This window comes from Myodes glareolus, chromosome 11, assembly GCF_982192425.1.
Source record: "Myodes glareolus chromosome 11, mMyoGla1.1, whole genome shotgun sequence".
Taxonomy (NCBI): Eukaryota; Metazoa; Chordata; class Mammalia; order Rodentia; family Cricetidae; genus Myodes; species Myodes glareolus.
In genome coordinates this window covers 10,405,883-10,420,836 of record NC_142036.1, presented here as the reverse complement: position 1 = coordinate 10,420,836, position 14,954 = coordinate 10,405,883, and the positions used below count along the sequence as shown (strand labels likewise).

At 39.5% G+C, this 14,954-nt stretch overlaps 1 pseudogene across 1 annotated transcript; it reads right to left on the bottom strand.

The window, feature by feature from the left end:
* Positions 1-13,404: 13,404 nt before the first annotated feature.
* On the bottom strand, positions 13,405-14,015 carry LOC148120374 (immunoglobulin heavy variable 3-23 pseudogene; annotated as a pseudogene). Its single transcript, XR_015739293.1, has 2 exons — positions 13,885-14,015; positions 13,405-13,787 (listed from the first exon to the last, which is right to left on the bottom strand). The product of XR_015739293.1 is annotated as an immunoglobulin heavy variable 3-23 pseudogene (transcript).
* Positions 14,016-14,954: the final 939 nt, after the last annotated feature.

The following is a 14,954-nucleotide window of genomic DNA, read 5'->3' as shown; positions in this document are numbered from 1 at the left end:
CTGTCCTTCCCAATCTTCAACATGTTATGTGATATAATATTTCCCGTATCATTCAAATTCCTCCATGGTTTAGAAAACACTGATGAAAGGAGGTGGGAAGAATGGAAAAAGTAGAGCACAGAGATGGATGCTGTGAAATGCTGTCTTCTGAGCATGACATAGATATCACAATCATGGACTCATAATGGCTACTGTTTGACGCAGTAAAACAATATTACACCAGTTCAGAATTATTGATAACAAAAGGGTTTTTTTAAGGAGAAAACTTACAGATCACCATCCTAAACAACAGTGCTCTGAGCCGGAAGCAAGAGGGAGCTGGCACAGTTTACCACTGCTTTTTAAACTATAAGAGACCATGCCCAAGTGGGCTGGTATCTTAAAGGCTACTGGCTAAAGGAGAAGAATGTGCTCCCACAGCAGCTGTTGTCTGTATAAACCCAACTGGGTTCAAGCCAGCCAAAACCATGTTATAGATAGGGTTGCTAATTACTTGTCCCTACTTCATACTGAGAGGATTTGGAAATTTATTTTTCTGCACAAGAAATATAGTCACACATTTTACAGGATATGGTTACTGGTATGTTTCCTATGTTGCTGGGTTTGAGTTCATACACATACACATATGGGCAGCACTAACTGTGCTTAAATAAGTATAAGGTTGATAGGTCCCAATGTTTGGAAGATGAGGGAGTTGTATGGAAGAATATCACACATAGGGACCCTAAAGAATAAAGAAAATTGTAAAAGCTGTATAACTGAGGCTTAAAACAGTAAATACTGAAAGTCAATGAAGGAGAACTGGTAAATATCAAATAACTTGGTAGGCAAATTTATCTGGGACCGTATTCCTATCTAACTCAGAACCGGTGGGTTTCTTCACTTATTTCTTAAAATATCTATTTGTAGATAATCCTATACATGTATTGTAAAACATCTTCTCACATTTGGTTAACTGATACTTTACTCTAAGATGACAATATCCCATGATCAAACAGAATTAGGGGGAACGTATTCCTGCACTTCCCTTTGAGGGCTCATGGTGCAATAATAGTTACTCTGGTGTTAGATTATACATATGTGTCATCTAAGTATCCTGTTTTCTTTAAAATTACCTAAAACAAAACAGAGGATATACTGAATAAAAGAGAATTTCAAGGGCATCTCTATAAACAATTGTTATTTCTCTTTTACTCCAGAGGGAAAACTTTGCCTGCACCTATTTGTTTAATAATTTATTTAAATTAATAGAGATATGTGAAGTCTTTTAATTCACATTGATAGGCTCTCCAAAAAATATGTTCTGGATATTCTTGGACAAAAGTAAAATTCTTGAGATTAGAATAGAGATATTGTTTCTGATATGTTTTAGGTCTAACAAACTCATTAAAATTTTCCCTGTTCATCCATTTCAGGAGCAACCAAGCAAGCTGATCCTCACACTTTCCATGGAAAATATGACAGTGGAATCTTTGGGTTCAACATTGTGTTCAGTTATTCAATTCACTGTTAAGTGTTCTATGGTCAGGATTCTAAGAATGTAGTCAATGTGTTCTCCAAAGTTTCATCACATACTATTGGTGTCATTGTGTAAATTTCACAAGAAGCCTCAGCCTCATATGAAAAGATTTTCTTATTCTTTATAAATCATGCCAAACTTATGATCCATTAACATGGAACCCACAGCCAACATGGCTTCTCTGAAGTACACTTCTGTAGCTCACACATGAGACAATAGGCTCTTCCTGTCACCAACAACAGAGAGTGTAGAGGTATAATTCCGGGAGCAACAAAATCAATCAATTGAAGGAAGTTGTGGTTTATTACAAGTATAAAAATAAAGATGATGAATTAAAGATTATTCAAAATTCTTATGAAGCTGTCTAACAAAGTTTCATAAGTTCAGACTCCTGTCTATCTGTCTATCTTCTATCTATCTATCTATCTATCTATCTATCTATCTATCTATCATCTATCGATCTAATAATATGATGTGTCTATCAAGGGGCAATTAGGCATCTTAGAGGACTGTGTGGGAATACAGATAATTAGTGTGTAATTAAAAAGCAAGATTGATAGGCTATGACAAGTAAAGTGTACTCTAGAGGATTTCCTTTTGTAAAAGAAAAAAACAAAGGTTATGACATCAAACAGTTGCAAATGAAGCATATTCCATGTGACCACTGTTTCTGAGAGTACCTATTGGTCCACCACATCCCATGCTGGTCTGAGTAGAGAGCTTTTTGTCCAAGCTCACAGTGGAGTTCTTTCACTGTTTCTCTGGCACAGTAATATATGTCCAAAGTTGGAAGATTTTTCAGTTTTATGAAAATGTACCTCTTGGAGTTGTATTGATGTTTTGTTTGTGATCTAACAAGTAGGGCTTCAAGAAGATCAGAGACCAAAGCTAAGACACTTGTTGACATAGAGGCTAGGCAATGATGGCACAAACCTTTAATTTCAGCACTAGGAAAACAGAGGTGGATGGATCTCTGGGAGTACAAACCTATCCTGAGCTATAAGAGATTAATCTGTGCAAATTAGAAACAGAGGTCACACAAAATTGATTCAAGTCCCTAAGATCATATGCCTTTAATTTCAGCACTAGAATGGCAGACATAGGAGTGACATGAATGGGCAGTGAGAGGAATATAAGATGAGAGGAGAAAACAACTCAGATGCAGTCTGAAGATTCACTCTGAGAGGCAGTCTCAGGTTTTGGAGAGACAGCGTTTAGTCAGAGGCTTTGTAGAGACAGGAATCTTCCCAATTTGGTCTGAGCATTGGTAGAGGTGAGAACTCTCTAGTGACTGACTACTCTACTTTTCTGATCCTTCATTTTTTTGTCCCTACTAGCTGACTCAGGATGTTTATCATTAAGAACAATTAGAATTCCTGCAACAGGAGGTGTCCCTGTTGACATTGATTTGGGATTTAAGATCAAAATTATAATTTGTACTTTCACCAATCCAGATTCTTCCCATCACTTTAGAGACTTTTCTGGAGGCTGTCAGACCCAACTTACACCACAGTTAATTAATTAATTAATGAACTTTCCAGAGAAAGTTCAAGTGAGGGACAGGGTCTGTGAAGGCTGTACTAGACCAGATCCTGTCTCCTTCAGCTCCCCCCTGGGACAGGGCACCTGGGGAAAAGTACAATCTTCATGTTTCATACATCTCACAGATGACATGCCCTGTCTCTTTCCTGAAACCCTGAAACACTCACAGCTTGGAGAGGTCACCAGGCAGAGGAGCAGCACCAGGACAAGCAAGCCCTACTGGAGGCCTTAGTGAGAAGGAGAAGAGGTCTCTCAGGCCTGGGTTTTTAGTCTGAGCAGGGAGGCTGCTTTGCACTGAGGGAGGTTCCTGAGAAGATAAAGGGAAGCACTGGGCAAACTTAGCACATTCCCCTCAGGTTTCTGACAATTACCCTTGATTTTTTTAGATGACCTGGAATTAAAAAATGAGTAACATTTTTCTGACACTGAATTCCCACTTGCATATGAATAGGATACTGTATGATTCACACTGTGCTGACCTTGGATGAAAAAGTGATCACTTTTCACTTAATCACTTGGATTAAGTGAGTCCACATTCATGTTGTGCTGACTAAAGAGAATACCACATCCTCACAGCAGAGTGTATAGAAGGAACTTAGTGATAAAATGCACTTCAGGCTCTTCCTGGTGTGAAATCAGGATTAAGGAACTACTTAAAATCCTTTCCGTTGTCATTGAAGTTTAATTTTAATCACTCAGCTAAAAAATCCAACTTGCATGGATGCAACTAACAAATATTCAGTGCATGTGATTTTAATTTTTTATCTGACAGGAGATTCAAGGGATTGATTTTTATACACATAATTGATCTCAGGGACACCACACCTAGATATTCTTATTTCCTATTTTCTGTTTGTCTGTGTCTCTGTTACTATGTACTTTTTAATTTACTTCCTTGTCTCTTTACCACTTAAAGCACATTGCAAATGCAGGTTCCTAGTATGATTGCTGCATTGGTGTGGAATGAAGGGTCAGTTCTTCATGACACCTTGCAAAAAGCAGTTACATGGAACCAGTCTCGAGGGTTATGTTACCTGAAGCAATAAAAAAAAGAGAACCCTAAGTGATGACAAGTAGAGGGGAGGAGTACATTCTTGAACAATGGGAACTCACTGTTTTGTGTTGAAGATCACAATAGAGTAAAGATATTTAGGGCTTTACTCCATGACTTGGTAATATAAATCATCAGGGAATGACAGCAAATAGCTCGAAACAATCAGTTCAATAAACATGAGAGAATAGCCACCAATTCTTTCACATTGGGCACCAGAAATGTTGTGCCCCTTATTCCTGAGCATATCCTGTATGTGAGTAGCAGTAGTGGTGACAGGTCTTAACATTGTGTAGTGTGCCATCTTGTGCCAGCTCTGATGGGCACACATCCCTTTAAGTGATTTATCTTCCTTTTTCAGGAAGCACTGTTTGTTATATGAATGTTGTTCAGATATTATACTCAGTGTGTCTCATCTTTGGTTTGTTTGATTTTTTATTGTGCCTTTTGGATCCTGTGAAAGATCATAAGAATAATTGGATATTTTTCATACCATTTTGGAGAACTGGTATGTGATCCCTTACTCAAGAAATTTTTTCTTTGGTTACATCAGACAGAGCTTGTGTACACATTTTTTCTCTCATGTTTTTAAGTGTCCTCTTCTCCACTAAAAACTCCAGGAAGAATTACTAAGAAAAAATGTACAATGGAAATGCTTTCAGGGTAAAGCTGCACATTACTTACAATCATCTTCTATTTGAGAAGTGCATCCTTATACTTGAATTTGTTCTGACATTTATTCAGTCATCTCTGGTGGACTCATAGACAATCAGTAAATGGCTCATATTACAATAAAAGTACAATATTTTCTATTTGGATGATGGTTAGAACTTTGTCAATGTAGAAAAGACTATGATTATCTGGGAACTGCAAACCTCAGTTGGCAGAAAATGCCACCACCAGACTGGCCTGTAGGCAAGCCTCTAGTGTCATTTTAACAACATTGGAATGGTGAATTTCCTTTATAATTTTGATAAAGGAACTGAAAATATTTCATTTCAAACAGGAAAAGAGAATTTGTTGTCGAAGCAGAAATTTTATGAAGATTTAGACAGAAGAAAACTTATTCAAGCTAATCTGTGAATCAGACATTCCTTTTACCCTCTTCTACTCAATTCTGATGATCCTTTCTGGACCCTCCTACTCTCACTTCTCTTCTTTCCTTTCATTCTTCCCCTCACTCCCTGGCTCCCTGCTAAACTTCTGCTTCCTCATTTCCTCTCTCCTCTTTCTTCTCACTCTCTCCCACATCCTTTCTTCCATCACTTTTTTCCATTTCCTTGTTTCTTGCTATATGCAGTATATTGTTTCTGTTATTGGTGCATAATTGTTATGGCTACACCATATCTAAAAGGCAGCATCCAACTCTATCACATTCCTCCCACAGTCTCTGGCTAACTTTATTGGAATTCAGAACATATATAATATGTTTGTTTTGGGGTGAGTATTCAGCAGTCACTTATTTTCAGTATTAGGGCAGTCATGGGTTCATGCTTTACATGTCACATATATCAGGAAGGCCTCACTGACCAAGGCTGAGAGAAGCACTAATATATTGATCCAAGTATAGAAGACAGTTTTAGTATATGCTCCCTGACAAAACACCAAGAGTAGTTTTCCTCATAGTAATGTTACTTTGTACTGTTGATATTTGAATATTTCTGTGTTCTAATTTGTTAAAATGTAGAACATGTTTTAATTTTGAAAGATGATTTTCTCAGTAAAAATATTGAGGACATCAGGTGGGTGTGGCATATACAGTCCCTCTCCTCTACATGTCAGACCATTTAATTGGCTTGTTTTTTTTTACATAATTTGTATAGGAACCCATAACAATTCAAGTGTGTAATGACCATGTGATGTCCAGAGGTAACCATCTCACAGAAATCTTCCCCGTTTTATGGTACTTTCGTTCTTTCAACCCACTCTTCGGTGATGTTCTCTGTGGGAGCAATATGGAGGGGTATAGAGGTGGGTGATGTGGCAGTTTTGATATTGACATTCTGTCTGTGGACAAGCACTCACACAGTTGTCTATTCTTACCAGTGAACAGTCATATGCTCTCTGCATTCTATGGTGGCTGCTGGTGGATGTAGACACATTTTATTTGCAGGTATTTCTATTGATTTTTTGTCTTTGCCCATTAGGTAACTCTACACTCGTGGGTATATGAGCAATAGTATTTGGATTTGTTGAGTTTTAAAAAAGAGAATATAAATTTGGGAGTAAAAAATGTTGGGAGGACCAAGGAGAGGGAAATGGAAGAAAAAGTTGAGTGAGGATAGGCCAAAATACATTGCAGATTTGTATAAATTCTCAAAAAAATAAAAAAATGCTTTTCATTAGTAAAATGTATTTAAATTTCATCAGTGTAGAACTTAAAAGGCCTCCTACTCCAATGTTCTGATGAGCAGTGGATTGTTCACTAGCAATGTCTTCCTACCCTCACAATTTGAAGTCCATGAATGCTGGAGACATCCTTTTTTTTTTTTTACTGCTTTTTCTTCAACAGATCCTGACAGTAAAACTGATTTTGCTGAAAATCTCTTTCCCATCTCTCTTGAAATCTCCATTCCTATGAAGCACCTGGAAGGTCCAGTTCTGGGAGAAAAATTCCCAATGGCTCCTGTGCCTTGAGGACAATTCCTTTAATTACTTCCTAGAACTTCCTGAGAAACACAGACTTTTAGAAATGTTCTTCTTACTTTCCTTATTTTTGCTCCAGTTTGTCAATTTTTCTTTAGATACCATTTACTTCTCCAACTTCTTTTTCCCTTTCTGTGGTTTTCTGAAATGAAGTGAGTAAGGCTATTCTCTCTTCTTTTATTTCCTTCCTTCCTTTCTTATTTTTTTCTTGTTATCGAGGGACATATATCTAAACTATAAATATTTTTGCTTCTGAGAAGATCCATCCCCTTCATCTAATACACGAATCATGTGTACCCTATTTTTAAAAAATTGATTTTAATTTTCAGTGTTTGTTCTGATGTGCATTGTATGAAGACTATTCTGAGTATAAAGCTTTCCTGGATTCATGGATCCCTGACTATGACTAATATTTCTGTTTAACTTGAAATCTATACTGTTTCATCCATGAAATCCAGCTGAGACTCTGTCTTGAATCTAGGGAGGCCAACTTGTTAGATTCCTAAATTATTTCACATCTGTTCCTGGTGCCCACAGTAGAGTCAGTTCTTCTTCCCTGTGTCTTGGTCTCCAATCTCATTTGGGTCAATTATAAGTTTTGAGTATACCTCTATTTAAATATATGAGGAGGTTAGAGAGAAGGGAGCAGGGAAAGAATGGGAAATGCTCGGGGGACTGGGAGGGGGGAGGGACGAAGGATAGATATGGGTTCAGGGAAGAATATATCTCAACTATGGAAGTCAATTTAGGGTTTACTAGAGACTTGACTGTAAATGGGATTGTTCTCTGGACAGAGGAGAGGGTGCCTGATCTGGCCTTGGCCCATAACCATACTGATGAATATTTTGCTTATCACCATAGATCCTTCATCTGGCAATAGATGGAGATAGAGACGGGGACCCATGTTGGAACACTGGACTTAACTCCCTAGGTCCAACCTTGAAGCAGAAGGAAGAAGAACGTGAGCAGGAAGGGCAAGATCAGAGGGAACCTTCATCTGGGGATGGATGGCGATGCAGACGGAGACCCACATTGGAGCACCGGACTGAGCCCCCCAGGGTCCAAAGGAGGAGCAGAAGGAGAAAGAACATGAAAAAGGAAATCAGAACCGCAAGGGGATTGATCACCCACTTATACAAGGGGACTGATCTAATGAGAGTTCACCAAGGCCAGTTGACTGGGACTGAAGGAGCGCTTGATCCAACCAGATTCTCTGGAGGAGGCTGGATTCTCTGAATGTGGCTGGCCCGAAGTCTTTCTAAAAAGCCACTGACAATGACTCTGGGACTTGTTTCCTCTGCATATTATGGATTTTTGGGGACCCAGTCTGATTGGATACTCACCTTCCTGGTCCTGGAGGGAGCGAGGAGGAACTCGAACTACCCACAGGGCAGGAAACCCTGACTGCTCTTAAGGATGGAGAGGGAAGAGGAGAGGGAGTAGGGGGAGTGGGAGGGTGTTGGGAGGAAGGGCGAAAATGGAAACTTTTATATTTTAATAAACTTTAAAAAAATAAAATCAAAGAAACTGAAAAAAAATATATACATCAAAGTTGAAAGTACTGTTTCGTGTTTGATCAGTTCAAATACGTCTACTAACCACACTTGAAGAAAGGTTTTCTGGGTGATTTACAGAGATGGCTCAGACATATGGATCTAGCCCTTCATGTCCCTCTGCTCTTGTTCATAGTGATTTTGGCCTGCCTTCTTTCTCACTTCTCCCCTATGTTCATAAGGACGCCCTGCATGGAGGGTTGTGTCTAGGTTCATGCTAATTCTCCTCAATGTGCATTTTGACACAGCAATACTTGGATTGTCATAGACTTTCACACTATCCATTATGAGGTTACGAGTAATTGTAATTGTCTCAGAGATAGTCAATCTGTCCTTGACAGAATTTGTATATTTTATTAAGGCAACAGTGTTATATGTATGAGATCCAATCTGGTCCCTTCCCTGGAGCATGGTAGACCCAGTGCATATAATAATCACCGAGGGTAAATCTAGGGGCTCACATGGTAGTTACAGGGTTGCCCCAGGTGGTAACAATCTTCCTCCAGACTTTGCTAGCTGCACTTCCCACAGGACACCTGTAAACACCTATGTTCTGTTCAGAAAACTGTTACACATGTCCACTTTTTCTCTCACTCATATCTACTAACAAAGTTAGCATCGCTTTTTTGTCATAAACTGCCTTGTAAAAGAACGCAAGAAAAACTCAAGTCATCCACAATTCCATGGTGAATAGTCTGTGTTCAGTATTTATCATTGAATGGACAGACCTGGAAATCCCAGATTGAGCTCTTCTTCCAGACCTGCAGGGTCAAGGTTGAGCTGGTTTTTTTTTTTTTTCTGAGCACGATGAGGTCCTGTTTGCAAATTCCTGCTATATATATATATTCTCTTAACTTAAGCTCAAATGGAAGGCTATGCACAGGGAAGATCTTCAGTTCATGGTGGTCACTGTAGAGACAACATAATTCACGAAAACCTACATTGTATCCACTTAGGGGTGAGTAAATATCATTGTCATCTTTCTGGATCTAGGTTACCTCACTCAGAATTGTTTTTTCTAGTTCCATCAATTTGCATGAAAATTTCAATATGTCATTCTTTTACCACTGTTTAGTACTCCATTATGTAAATGGGCCACATTTTCTTTACCCATTCTTTGGTAGAGGGACATCTATGTTGTTTCTGTTATAGCTCTGATAAATAGTGCTGCTATAAAAATACTTGAATAAATGGTCTTGTAGTATGATTGAGCAACATTTGATTATGTGGTAATGAGTGGTATTGCTCTGTACCGTGGTAGCATGAAGTGGATACTAGCTGTAAAGAAAAAGATAATGAGCCTATGGTTCATGATCCTAGAGAAGCTAAGTAACAAGGTGAACCCTAAGAAAAGCATAGATAGATCCCTCTTGAAAGGGGAAATAGACAGGACTGTCTGACAAAATTGGGAGCATGGTGGATGGGGGGAGAAGAGCAGGTGGAAGGGGAAAAAGAGGGGGAGAGGAAAGGGGGGAGAATAATTTGAGGAATGGGTTACTTGAGATGTAGAAAAAACAGAGATGAGAGCAAGGAGAAAGGTATTTTGATTTAGGGAGCTTTTATGGGACTAGCAAAAAACCTGAATCTAGAGAAATTCTCAGGAATGCACAAGAATGACCTCAGATAAGACCTTAATCAATAGAGGAGAGGGTACCAAATCTGGCCTTGCCCTGTAGTCAGATTGATGAATATCTTTAATATCAACATTTGTACTTCATCCAACAACTGATGGAAATAGGGAGAAAGCAGCTGTGGATCACTGGACTGAGCTTCCAAAGCCCTGTTGAAGAGTGGGAGGAGTGAGAATTTGAACAAATAGGTCAAGACCACGATAGGGACACAAACTGAAGCAGTTTACTTGAGGTATTGAGAGCTCACCAATTCCAGCCAGACACAGCAGGATGGCCCAGAAAGCCAGCACTTTAAAATGGTGGAGCTTTTTTTTTCCTGCTACAGCTGAAAACCAATAAGCATGTGGTCAGCTTTTTGTCAAAATCATTTAAGTATTTTGTTTCAGGACCTCTTAAAACAGCTGCAAGGTTTTACAGCTAAAGCTGAGTCAGGAAACCTCTCTTAAATGAGAGTGCTTGCTCTAGCAAGAAGAGCCCACCTGAGAAAGTGCTGCTATCAATAAGCCATGCTTCACTCTCTTATTTTATGTCTAGAATTGCTTCACAAGCTCTCTCAGGCTTCATGTGGATGCAGTTGTCCACATGTTGGACACAATTCTGCTCTCTGAGGTTTTCTTTCCTGCCCGGCTACTGCAGTTGGTAAGTCCCAAAGCAATCACACAGAGGTCTGCATTAGTTATAAACTGATTGGCCTAGTAGCTCAGACTTCTTATTTACTAATTCTTATAACTATATTAGCCCATTATTTATTTCATGTCTATGTTAGCCGCGTGGTTTGGTACCTTATTTGGTGAAGCATTCACATATTGCTTCTTATGTGGTTGGGTCATGAGTGTAGAGTAGGATTTCCTTCTTCCCAGAATTTTCCTGTTCTCATTGACCCATCTGTTCCTGTCTGATGTCCCACCTATACTTGCTGCCTGGCTTTTGGCCAATCAACATTTATTTAAAATATAATTGACCAGATACAGACCATTTTCCCATAGCAACATCTGATATTCAGATCAAGGATCTGTGACTCAGATATGACTGCAGAGACTACAAGACTTATTTGTAAATGAATCTGTGTAAGTAAGAACTCTGTGGTGGAAACAATGGAGAGAGAAATATATCAATATGATGAAATTTAAATCATGTAAAATTTTAAAATGTGTTTAAATACTTTGGTAGAGGTAGGCTATTTTATTTTAGCCAAATCAAATTAATTACACACTAGCAATCTGAGAAGATCAGTGTAGATTCTAAGACCTAAAAAAACAAATTTTGATTTAATAGCATTTTCAAAAAGGGGCGTGAGGCTCCAGGGACACCTTAAGCAGTGTGTTAGCTAGAAACCTCCTTCAGGCTCCTGATCCTCAGCTTCTATCACTAGCTGCATTACTTCCATGGTCTGAGTACCAGAGCATAGCCAGGGTCAATGATGAAATTGGTGTTCATGTTTTATGTGAGGATGACAGAGGGAGTGGAGTAAATCAGGGTTAAATACCAAGGTATTCCTACATGATCTGTTGGCTCTTACTGAAATCCTAAATTCTGCTCTAAATCGAGAATTAACTGAAGCTCTGTTATAAATCTAGGGACCCCACTCTCAATGATCCCTGAGTCTCTTCAAGACTGATCCTGGTGCACACAGCACAGCCAGGTCTGCCCTGTGTGAGGCTATTTCGTTCAGATGAGATTGCAAATTATAGAGAAAAATAAATATTACAGTAGAGAACAGGACTTCAAAAATGTTCAGATGTCTTAAAGATTAGTACAGACTAAATTCTAGAATAGTGGAACGAGAAACATGACTTTGATGCACATAGCAAGCCAAGAAACAGAGAAGTCATCCCTTCATGGGCTTGTGCAGCTGCTTTGATTCAGCATTCTGAAATGATTTGTGCTAGTGCTGGGGAGTCCCTGTTGGCCCTTAGTACTGCCTTCTCATCCCAAGTTCTCTGTAGGAAGGTTTTGTACAGGTTCACACAAGAGTTCCATTACTGTGTCTTGTAATGGAACAAGGGCTGTGCCCTCTGTTTTCAAACTGATCAGTTTTAAGGAAACTTGGCACTAGGAAGTGTCCCTGCTGATGGTGACTTAGGATTTGAGAACAGAATTACAATCAGTGTTTTCATTACACCATATTATTTCCATTAACTCCAGACCCTATCTTGGTGTCTGATGGACCCAGTGTATATGACAGGTGGTTAATGAGAACACCAAGACAGTGCAGGTGAGAGACAGGATCTGGGTCTGTGATGGCGGAACCAGGTCAGATCCTGTCTCCTTCACCTGGACCAGAGACAGGTCACCTGGGGTCAAGCAACATCATCATCATTCATACATTCCATACATGGTATACCTGGGTCTCTCTCCTTAAACCCTGAAACACTTCCAGGTCGGAAAGGTCATGAGGCAGAGGAGCAGCACCAGGACAATCATGCTCTGTTGGAGGCTCCAGAGAAGGAGATGTGGCTTCTCCTATTGAATAATAAATACTGTAGTTGAAACCTCAAATTACCATTTGAATCAGGTCTTATGTAAACCACTCAAGAACTAGACCATTGGGCTAAATCACAGAAATGGATGAGAACTCTATAAAAATACACTGTTTTAATTAGGGGCATTTACTTCTGTGTGGGTAGTGTGCTCATGGAGACAAAGAGATGGCATAGAATCCTTTAGTCTCACATGTGGTTCTGAGATGCCTGTGACATTCAGGGTTTCAATCTTCTTCAGCTTCTTCAGGAAATGATTCAGGTCAAAAGACAGGTCACATATAGCAGTATGATGATCTGCATTTTGTTCAGGTAAAGCACATTCTATATTTAAAAAGCAACTATAACGGGACTATGAAAATCAAGGTTTTGACACACAAGAACCCTTCAGTTGGTTCTAAACACAAAACTCAGAATCCATAACTAAAAAAAAAAAAAAGAAAAGAAAAGAAAGAAAGAAATGGGTGTGGCAGCAAATCAGGTATACCATATAAGGTATGTGGAGACTGAACAATCACTGATAATATCTGGAAAATCAGACAATCCAGTCATTGAGATCCAGGCTCACTGATAGAATTTGTCCCAAAACAGGTGTTGCAGATTGTTAGAGAAATGCCTCCTATGTCAACACACACACACACACATACACACACACACACACACACACACACACAAACACACACACACACACACACACACACGGAGAGTAGTGAGAGAGAAAGAGTGAGAGCAACAGAGATTGAGACAGACTCAGGTAGACAGAAGGTAACAGGGAGAAACAGTATAATAAATAAACACACACAACACAACAGAAAAAGGAATTCGAATAAACAATTGGACATTCAAGGATTACTACACACAATAACTGTAGAGAAAATCTCTAAGTTTGATATGGAGAGACACAGTGCAGACACCACGGAGAAGTCCAGTCTTCGATGTTTCTCTGAGCAGGCTCTTCTGTGACAAAGATCTCTATGTGCTCTCAGCGCCCCCTGCTGGTCCTGTGTTCCCCACAGCGGTGTTTTTGTCTGAGCTCACAGTAGCTTTCACTCACTGTGTATTTTGCACAGTAATACGTGGCTGTGTCCTCAGACTTCAGACTGCTCATTTCCAGGTACAGAGTGTTCTTGGCATTGTCTCTGGAGATTGTGAACCGGCCCTTCACAGCGTCGGTATAGTAGGTGCTACCACCATTGTAACTAATGCCTGCGACCCACTCCAGCCCCTTCCCTGGAGCCTGGCGGACCCAGCCCATTGCATAACTACTGAAGGAGAATCCAGAGGCTGCACAGGAGAGTTTCAGGGACTTTCCAGGCTGCACTAATTCTCCGCCAGACTCTGACAACTGCACTTCACACTGGACACCTGTAAACACAAAGAATTCTGGTTAAAAATCTGACACAGATGATTTTTTTCTTTCTCATGTACACACAACACACAGCATGCCATCTTTATGAATTACCTTTTAAAATAAGAACAAAGAAAACCAGTATGAGCCCTAAGTCCATGGTGTTCAGTGTGTTCACCTGTGTTCAGTGCTGACCACTGACTGGGTGGACTTGGGAATCCAGGGCTGGTCTCCTTTGCCAGAGCTGAAAGGTGAGGGCAGGGCTGGTTTTTATGGGCAAAAGAAAACTTATTTGCATATCTTCCTGACATAGCAGACTCTGTAGTTGGACCTGGCCAAAAGGCAGTACTCAGAGCAGATATAAGACATCATACACACTGATAACAGTTATAGAAATTGACACATTAATGTAGCTCTGTGTACATAATATTCTTGTTATTGATTCACCACATTTTATTATAGCTCTCTTTTTACCATATGCATTGGAAAATGCTGTGCTTCCACACCATCATGTCTCTTTAGGTTCAATGTGAAATTTAAAAGCACCACACATAGCTGTGTTTCTAAATATTAGCTCCGTCTGTCCCTCTGTCTCTGCTGGACATGGCTTCTTCCTGAGGTGAACCCTGACAAGAACACTTGAAACTTTTCTGAATTCTGCTCAGTTCTGAGAGGTGCTATCATATGCTCGATGGAATTTTGCAAATGATATATTTCTTATTCTGTTTGTCTTCCTCTTAGTGGAAACAGATTTGTACTTGCAGCACTTAGTTGTTTGCATCCTGAAGTTCTCCCTATGATCACTTTGTATCCCCCACTCTGCCTTTCCCACCTCAATAACAGGCAACACATGGCTGACTTCATGTTATTTTAGGTCACTTTTTATTTCTGTGTATTTATATTTTCACCATAATGGGGGAATTTCATAAGTGTCTATAACCAAACATAAAACTTCTGCATCAATTTTGTATTTTCAGAAGGTTTTGTTTTAGTTTTCCCAAATTCTCATGCTTTGCTTTTCACCCACTCAGGACCTTTTTTTCACTACATCCAACTTTTTCTTTGAAAACCCCCATATTACCCTGTACTTTTTACCTCCTGTCCTTCACTTAAGATATCTTTTCCTGTTCATTCTAGTTCCAAGCATACACAATAGAAGCTACAATACCAAACACACAGAGTCT